This window comes from Amblyomma mixtum, chromosome 1 (assembly GCF_055824585.1).
Source record: "Amblyomma mixtum isolate Tamu chromosome 1, ASM5582458v1, whole genome shotgun sequence".
Lineage (NCBI taxonomy): Eukaryota > Metazoa > Arthropoda > Arachnida > Ixodida > Ixodidae > Amblyomma > Amblyomma mixtum.
The window spans coordinates 77,396,975-77,406,990 of NC_143012.1; the positions used below are offsets into that span (position 1 = coordinate 77,396,975).

At 51.8% G+C, this 10,016-nt stretch overlaps 1 pseudogene; it reads left to right on the top strand.

Moving 5' to 3' along the window:
• The first annotated feature begins 602 nt into the window (after positions 1-602).
• Positions 603-3,201, top strand: LOC149366849 (uncharacterized; annotated as a pseudogene).
• The last annotated feature ends 6,815 nt before the right edge of the window (positions 3,202-10,016 follow it).

Consider the following 10,016-nt stretch of genomic DNA (forward strand, 5'->3'; position numbering starts at 1 on the left):
CTGCCCCCCGCATAAGCCGCGCGTGACTTTCAACGAAATCTTCTACCGCGCGCTCAAATCGGCTGACAAGGAACCTCTAGTGATCGTTGGGGACTTCAATGCTCCCAGCCTACATTGGGGCTACCACTTTGAGAAGGCCAGAGGACGCAAGCTGGCGGAGCTCTTCTCCACACTTCGTCTTACACTCCTCACGGATCCTTGTTGTCCCACACGTGTGGGAAACTTGGTTACGCGAGACACATGCCCTGACCTGACTCTTGTTACGAACACCAGAGACGCTACCTGGGAAAACCTGGGAGAGACTCTTGGTAGCGATCACTGCCCTCTCCGGGTTACTCTTCTGGCGAAGGCGACTCGCAAAAAGTGGGGTCACGCTAAATTGACCGATTGGCATAAGTTTCGAACACAAGAGATACCTACCGTGCTCTTTTCCGGCGGATATGCGGAGTGAGCAAAGCAATTAAACACAATACAAAGACAATACGCCACGACACTTCAGACCACCGAAGAGATCCCTGCAGTGGACAATCACCTCCTGCACTTGTGGGAGGCGCGCCAAAGTCTTACCAAATGGTGGAAGAAGCAAAAGCTGAATCGCAAACTTAAGGCTCGCATTGTAGACCTCACGGAGCAGGCTGCGGCGTATGCTGCCCAGCTCACCGATTCAAACTGGATAGAGAAGTGTAATTCGGCAGCGCGTCAGATGAGCTCGAGAGGAACATGGCGCTTCTTTCGCAGTCTCATCGACCCCGCTCAAACGAGAGGGGAGACGCAAAGACAGCTCCGGCGGCCTTTGCACGGGTACCAAGGTTCGACGGCTCAACTCGCGGACACCCTGTGCGACAGATATCTCTGCCGCATAGAGGACCCAGTTGGGCCTGAGTACGAGTACGCGGGAAAGCCGAATCCCGAAATTGATGCCCCTATTGAGTTACACGACCTTAAGGCGGCTTTAGCTAAAATGCGGCGAGATACGGCTCCGGGTCGGGATCGCATAACAGTCAATCTGTTGGCCAACCTCCCAGATTCGGCCTACCTCCACCTGATAGTGTACATTAACCAGATTTGGGACGGGCGTCCACTCCCTCTCGAATGGAAGACCCCCCTGGTCACTTTAATCCCTAAGCCAGGCAAGCCAGTGAATACCGACAACCTGAGGCCCATCTCACTAACCTCTTGTGTGGGAAAGCTTATGGAGACGATGGTTAGGGATCGCCTCTCTCCACACATAGAGACCAAGGGCCTCTTTGCAGACACTATGTTCGGGTTCCGACCGCATATGTCTGCACAGGACGTCCTCCTCCAGTTACACCGCTACATAATACGGCCCACTGCCATGCGCCACAACGACAAAGCCATCCTTGCCCTCGATCTTAAGGGGGCCTTTGACAACGTTCGTCATGGCAGCATCTTGGCTAACTTGAGTACCACCGATTGTGGGCGCAAGGCATTCACATATGTAAGAGACTCTCTCGAAGCGTCAGACCTTCCTCAAGATGGAGGACGACGAATACGGACCATACACGATGGGTACACGGGGTACACCCCAAGGGGCGGTCTTGTCGCCGCTTCTTTTCAACATTGCCATGATGCAGCTTCCACACCAATTGGCCCGGGTGGAAGGCATCCATCACGCCCTCTACGCGGATGACATAACAATTTGGACTACCGAAGGGAGCCTTGTGGAAATGGAGGACCGCCTTCAGCGGGCAGCCACCATAACCGATAGCTACGCTATCGGCTGTGGTCTTCAATGTGCTCCCGCAAAATCAGAACTTCTGCACATCAGATCCAATCCTAAAGACAACACGAGTTTGCAAATCTCTCTGACGGGAGGTCCTATCAAAGAGGTCGGGGAGCTCCGCATACTAGGTCTGTTCATCCATAACAGGCTCAGCCAGGAATCGACTATTGCCCAACTCAAGCGCGTAGGCGAACAGGTCGGACGCATGATCCATCGCGTTTCTAACAAGCGCGGCAGGTTGCGAGGCAGGGACGCGCTTCGGCTCGCCCATGCCTTTGTGACCAGCAGGATCCTCTACTCCGACCCCTATCTTCGCACTACGAAACAACAAGAAATAAGAATCGACACCATCGTTAGAAAGGCTACAAAGCGAGCACTGGGCCCACCAGTGGCCACCTCCAATGCTAAGTTGTCGGCGTTAGGGGTGATGAACTCCTACCAGGAGTTACGGGAGGCCCACCTCGTGAACCAATATACGCGACTCTCGCAGACGGCATCAGGGCGCCACCTGCTAGACCGCTTGCACATCCAACACGAGTGCACTCCAGCGGAGACGTGTCGGATTCCGGAGCTATGGCGTCACAAGCTCTGGGTCCCTCCACTGCCGCGCAACATGGACGCACATACACACGAAGGCAGACGAGAGGCGCGCGCTCGGGCCCTCGAACACTAACACGGATCCAAACAGGGTGTATACTACGTTGACGTGGCAGGGCCGTCGCCCAATCGATTCTACACGGCCGCAGTAGTTCACCAGGATCAATGCGTTGACGGCCTCTCCTTTCGAGCTCGAAATTCAGCGCAGGCCGAGGAAGTAGCCATTGCGCTTGCCGCCTCGGACTTGAATTGGAAGGTAATCGTGACAGATTCGCGTCGAGCCTGTCAACACTAGCTGGCTGGGGAGATTTCATCTTTAGCCTACTGTATATTAAAAAGCGCAGTGAGGCAATCGGACCCTTCACCCAAACGCATAGTTTGGACTCCGGGCCATCAGGGCGTTAGAGGTAATGAGGCTGCGGACGTGGCTGCCCGAGCGCTTACCTACCGGGCACCTCATCCAGGCTCTTCCGGCTCGGAGATTGTGCAACCGCTTTTGCGGTTCAGAGAAATTCTTGACGACTATTGCGAACACCATCGGCTTTTCCCGGTCCCTGCTAAGGGCCTGAGTAAAGCTGATCAGCGAACTGAGGCGCTTGCAGACCAACACTCTGTTGTGTCCTGCAATAGTGAAACATTTCGACCCCAAAACTAATGGGCGCTGCCCTCACTGTGGGGAAGTATCCGATACCTTCCACATGGCTTGGGCCTGTCAAAAGAATCCTTCCCCTCCCCCCAATCCTTCCCCTTCCCGAGAGGCATGGGAGGCAGCCCTGCTCAACTGCTCGGGGCTGGAGTCTCAAAGGGCTCTAGTCCAACGGGCGCGAGTAGCGGCATCGTCCAGCGGGGTCCCGGACTAAGGACTCTACCTATGTAAAGGTCCTTTTTGGTCTGCAAACTCTCCTTTTGTTTATTAAAAAGTTTTCACTACCACCACCGACAGAGACAATACATACGTCTCGCGAGAACCACCACCGGGAGACACATCCTACACACCCTCGGTATACGCCTATCAGCCACGGATCCCACAAAGCTCCAGGTCCCCCGCCATATTCACCGCGAATTACTTATCAAGCCTCTCCCCAAAAACATGCACCCCACCTACCACGAACCCCGACGCAGAGCTCGCGCTCGGGCGCTCCACAAACACTATGGCGCGGAACCGTTTGCTGTTTGGGTGGATGCTGCACGCACAGCCGAGGACGCGGTTGTAGTCATCACAGACCCCTCCCTCCAACCGACTGCAACCCTTCACATAACCCCTACTGCCACTTCCGAGGAGGCCGAAGAGGCCGCCATTGCCCTGGCCATCACACGCACGGAGGCTCGATATATACTGTCAGATTCTAAAATTGCCATACTAAATTTTGCTCGCGGGAGAGTTCACGTCCCTGTATTTCGCATACTGGACTCCCTCGCCGCGCACCCGCCCCGCAATGTGGAGCTGATATGTGTGCCTGTCCACTCCGGGAATCCTGGAAACGAGGCCGCCAACGCTTTAGCCCGAGCTTCTCTGAACCGGGCACCGGCGGCCTCCTACCTGGGGTTCTCGCGGGAGCGCATGCACTCATTCAGTGAAATGACGCAGGCCTGCAAAGTCGAGCGTCGGTTCTACCCCCCCTCATCCCTCCCTGGACAATTACCATCAGACACTTTGGAGGCGGCTCCAAACACGCACCTTACCCTCCCCTTATATACGCTCGCGCTATCATCAAGTCTTCACAAACCCCTCCTGTACCCTCTGCCACCACCCCAGAGCCACTCTCGACCATATTCTTTTCCTCTGTCCGGCGGATCCTCCCCCGCGGGGCCTGGAGCATCTTACCACTTGGGAGGCTTAGGAGACCCTACTGCGCTCCGAGGACCCGGCCAAGCAAGCCATCACCACATGCCGGGCTGCCGACGTCATGGTCCGCAGGAACATGAACGTTTGAGCGCAGTGGGGCCGCGCGGGGGCCCAAGGACCGGCGTGTCCAAAACTCCCTTGTTCCAAATAAAGTTTTCATCATCATCATCATCATCCAGGTGGTAGTGGTGGGGTGGTGGTGGTGGTGGTGGAACTATTTCCAGCGGATATAGAGGAGCGACCCGAAGTCGCCTCCCGCTTAAACGGCAGCCGCTATCGCTTGGGCAGCGGCGGCGTCTTCAGCCAGCTGGAGGAGCTTGATCTGTGTCCCCGGGTCGGGGCTGAGCAATAGAGCCTCCCAATGATCGGAGTCGGTAATGAATCGACTCGCGGGTAGGGACTGCGGGCAGTTCCAGATCATATGATTTAGATCGTTTTTCGCATCACAATTTTTGCATTTGTCTGAGTAGAGTCCATCCGAACAGAAGCTACACAATTGGGGATTTGGATAGGTGTTAGTTTGAATTTTACGCCAGGCTTTGGCCTGTTGCTTGGAGAGCGTTTTATCTGCTGGGGGGAATCTGAGTCTTGCAAGCCTGTAGTGCTGCAGGATTTCTCTGTAAGAAAACAACCTGGCCTTGCCGGAGTATAGGGCGGGTGGACTGCACGACCCAGCACGACCCAGTCGCTGTGTGCATGGGTAGCCCAACTGCCTGTTTGACGCATTTTCTGATTATGGCCTCCATTTTCTCTTTTTCAGCTGACTTGAGATGTAGGTAAGGGTATACGTAAGCGATGCGGCTGATCACAAAGGCTTGTACTAAACGGAGAGTATTGCTTTCCCTCAAGCCCGAGTGGCGGTTACTAATGCGGCGAATGAGTCGCATAATTTACTGCGAGGTTCCCTGAAGCTTCTGAATTACGTCACCATTGAAGCCGTGTTCTTGTAGAATTAGGCCCAAGATTTTAATTTTTGGTACTCGAGGAATGGGGACTCCGCGAATACTGAGTTCGATGGCCGGTGCGGGTTGCGCAAGGGATCTGATTTTGCGGCATATGAGAAATGCAGATTTGGCTGGAGAGCACCGCAGCCCCCTGGGGTCTACATAGTTCCCCACGATATCGATGGCACGCTGGACTCTCTCCTCGATTTCAGCATCACTGCCCTCGGCGGTCCACAAGGTGATATCGTCAGCATAGAGGCTGTGGTGGAGTTGCGGGATCTGCGCTAATTGGTGTGGAAGTTTCAACATTGCAATGTTGAAGAGAAAGGGTGACAGGACCGATCCCTGCGGGGTGCCCTTGTTGCTGAGGGGGAAGTCATGCCAGTGGAGACCTTCTACTTGAAAATGCGCCTTTCTACCTGAGAGAAAGTCGAGGATATAGTTGAAGGTGCAGGCTTCCCCCCCCCCCCCCCCCCCCCCCCCCCGAGTTCATGGAGGTTCTCCAAGATCGCATCATGTCTGACATTGTCAAAGTCCTTTTCCAGGTCGAGTCCAAGAATTATTCTAGAGTCCCGCGTTTTTGCCTCAATAATCTGATGTTTGAGCTGAAGCATTACATCCTGCCTAGAAAGTTTTGGTCGAAATCCAATCACGGTTGGAGGGTACAGCTCGTTCTCCTCCATAAACCGGTTGAGGCGGGTATGAACTGAGTGCTCCATGAGCTTACCTACACAAGACGTGAGCGAAATTGGCCTGAGGTTCTCAAGACTGAGTGCCTTCCCTGGTTTTGGAATGAGAATGATCTCTGCCGTTTTCCATATTTGTGGGATTGAGCCCTCCGACCAGCATTTCTGCATATACTCAGTTAGTGATTGTAGCGACTCTTCATCTAGGCTGCGGAGGATCTTGTTGGATACTGCATCTGAGCCAGAGGCGGATTTACAGTTTAGCCTGGCAATCTCTGCCCTAACCTCATCCACAGTAATTGGCGAGTCGAGCTGCCTGTTTTCCGGACCAGCATAATCTGGGAAGGCTTGGATAGGAGCATTGCCAATATATCTGTCTTTAAGTTCAAGGAAAAGGTCCTCTGGTGTGCCTGCGTATGCATGCACAAGCTTTTGCAGGTTCTGCCTCTGGGTGGTTCTGCTACCTGCAGGGTCAAGTAGATGACGGAGCAAGTTCCAAGTCTTTGAGACTCCCATGTTGCGATCCATGCGGTTGCATATGTCCTCCCAGTTTTGCTGAGTAAGTTTGACCGCATGATCCTCGATCTCCTTGTTTAGCCTAGCTATTCTTCTGCGTAGATTGCGGTTCCACCGATGTCGTTTGAGTCGGTTCTCGAGTCCTCTCTTTGCCTCCCATAGGTGAAGAAGCCGGCTATCCGCAATCTCCAGGTGGTCAGCCTGCTCTAACGTACGGGTGGCTTCCTTGGCATTTTTACAAAGATCCTGTGCCCAGACATTTATGTCTAGTATATCGGGGGTATCAGCTTCTCGGGCGGCTATTTTAGCGCGGAACATATCCCAATCGACAAGGGTGGGAGCTCGAGCGCTACGACGTTTGGGGCCAGTTGAGGCTACTATTTCTAATATGTAGTGATCGCTGCCGATATTTTTCTGAGTGTTTATCTATGTTGGAGTGCCCGAATTTTTAGCAAAAGTCAGATCGGGAGTCGTATCCCTGAGAACACTGTTACCGCAGCGGGTGGGGACTACTGGGTCTGTAAGAAGAGTCAACCCACACTGTTGTGCGGTGAGCCACAATTTTCGACCTTTAATGTCCTCCTGTGGGTACCCCCTAGCCGGGTGTTGGGCATTAAAGTCTCCCGTGAAAATGACGAGGTGATTGCCGGCAAGTTTCAGGGTCGCCTGAAAGAGCGGGCCAAAGCTTGCTTTCCGTAACTTTGGGCTGCTATAGACATTCAGCACAAACAGACTGTGGTCAGGTTTCCTAGGCGGAATTAATTCGACTAGCACGTGTGTGACATTTGTCACTGGGGTATCGTGCTGGACAACCGCAATATTTCGTTTGACGAGAGTCGTCACTCCAAGCGTTTCACCCCCCGATGAAAAGGATTGATATCCAGCTAGCTTGCTATTGGTTTGTCTATTGTAATGCGATTAAGTCCGGTCCGTCCCTATTGTGGAGGAATTGTTGGAGTACAGCTCGTCTGCGGCTAAATCCTCGGCAGTTCCACTGCCAGATGGTGTAGTTTGGTTGTGGGGCCACATTGTGCTAGTCTGATACCGCTTCAGAAGAAGCGGATTGGCGAATTTTGAGGGGAAATAGGTTACTCTCTGCTTCCTGCTGCCTAAGTTATGTAATTCCTGCCGGTGTGTGCATAATTCTTCCATGATGGAAGTCATTGTAAGCTGCATTTGAATGAGGGTGTTGTTAGTCTGCGTTTGCGCTTCTTCAATTTTGTGAATGCTGTCGGCTAGTTTTTGGTCTTCGGAGAGGGAACCGCCCGCTTTTCACTTAGGCGGGGGTGCCCGCGTTGATTCAACATGCATGTCCGCTCCGGCGGAGGTAGAGGGGGTAGGGTTATTGGCGCCACCGGTCATAGGCGGTGACCCAGTCTGCATTTGTTGCTGTTTTAGAGCGGCATTTGCTTGCTTTAGTTCCTCGACCTCACGAAGTAATTTCCCGACCAGCACTTTCAGGTCGAGGGTTAATTGGTTTGTTCATAGAAGGTTGTGGCCAAGTACTACACCAGGGTGGCCAAATCCTGTTCTGGTGAGGAAGTGCGTTGTCGGTCCTGGTCACCGAAATCAGGCCGCACTCCAAGCCGGGTTATCCAATTCCATCGACACGCAGATTTTTTTTTCTTTTTAATCCGGTGGAGAATTGTTGGTACCGGGATTCGAACCCCGGTCCTCTTGCACGCGAGGCGGATGCTCTACCTCTACGCCATCGCTGCTTGGAAGATATCTATAACGATTGCACAGCTACTATAGTTCTCCATAAAGTCAGCAATAAAATTCTAATACGGAAAGGTGTCAGGCAGGGAGACACGATCTCGCCAATGCTCTTCACTGCCTGCTTACAGGAGGTATTCCAGGGACTGGAATGGGAACAGTTGGGCATAAGAGTTAATGGAGAATACCTGAGTAATTTGCGATTCGCAGATGACATTGCCTTGCTAAGCCACTCAGGACAAGAACTGCAAAGCATGATCAATCAGTTAGACGGGCAGAGCAGAAGGGTGGGTCTAAGAATTAACATGCAGAAAACCAAAGTAATGTTGAACAGCCTCGCAAGAGAACAGCAGTTCGCAATTGGTAGCGAGGTGCTGGAAGTAGTAAGAGAATATGTCTACTTAGGGCAGGTAGTGACCGCAGATCCGGATCATGAGAGGGAAATAACTAGAAGAATAAGAATGGGGTGGAGCGCATATGGCAGGTTCTCTCAGATCATGAATGGCAGCTTACCAATATCCCTGAAGAGAAAAGTATACAACAGCTGTATCCTACCGGTACTCACCTATGGGGCAGAAACGTGGAGGCTAAGAAAGAGGGTTCAGCTTAAGTTAAGAACAACGCAGTGAGCTATGGAAAGGAAAATGATAGGTGTTACGTTAAGAGATCGGAAGAGGGCGGAGTGGATGAGGAAACAAACGCGGATTAATGATATCTTAGTTGAAATCAAGAGGAAAAAATGGGCTTGGGCAGGGCATGTGATGCGAAGGCAAGATAACCGCTGGTCCTTAAGGGGGTAACGGAGTGGATTCCACGAGAAGGCAAGCGTAGCAGGGGGCGGCAGAAAGTTAGGTGGGCAGATGAGATTAAGAAGTTTGCGGGGATACAGTGGCCGCAACTGGTGAAGGACAGGGTTAATTGGGGAGATATGGGAGATGCCTTTGCCCTGCAGTGGGAGTAGTAATGCTGATGGTGATGTTCGATAGAAGCACTTCATTTCTCCGTCGAGGCGCAGCGCACCGAATTGTTCGCAAAAGGCATCGGAAGGGAAGCTGGACCGCATCCACCAAAAATTACAAAACCAGCAATGGTGCCAGTACGCGCCTAAAATAATCACGCGACCAAGCGTAGAATAAATCATGCCCCGAATAAACTGTTTTTATTAATTGTGAAATGACGGATTGGTCACACTACTCGACTTTGTTCCCAACTGCGCGATATGGCTGTAGAAGCTTTCTCAACTGCCGCCTTAAACCACTGACTCATGAAATGTTCTGATTACATTTTTTATTTTTTTGTTGTTAAAAATAAACACTCCAAACGTACTGACGGTCATGTCAAAGTTTTAGTATTGTGGTGCAAGCTTGGAGGAACGACTTTGAGATTTAGCCACACAAAATGTACAAATTGTTGGATTGAGGACGTGACAGCGCATGTTGGACGTCAACAGCGCATATATTAAAAGCGACAAGCAAAGATTGGGGTACGCTGCTCAGTGCGCCGAAGACCGGCATGACGACAAAAATTTCACACAAATGTCACCTCACAAATGTCATTCTCTGGGTTCGATGACTTTCACGCCTACGCTCGGGTTCCACGACCACCGAATATGTTTTCTCTCTTCTGGAAATTGATTTCTTTCTCTCGGGAATTCTTTTCTCTCGAATATGATCCTAAACTACAGCCCATATGAGGTCATATATTTTTGTCGTCATGCCGGTCTTGGGCGCACTGCGTAGCCTATCCCAATCTTTCTTGTCGCTTTTAATATCTGTGCTGTTGACGTCCAACATGTTGTGTCACGTCCTCAATCCAACAATTTGTACATTTTGTGTGGATAAAGCTCAAAGTCGTTCCTCCAAGCTTGCATCACAACGCTAAATCTTTGACATTGCCGTCAGTGCATTTGCAGTGTTTATTTTTCGCAACAAAATAGAAGTTGTAACTCCACGACTTTCTTTCCGTAA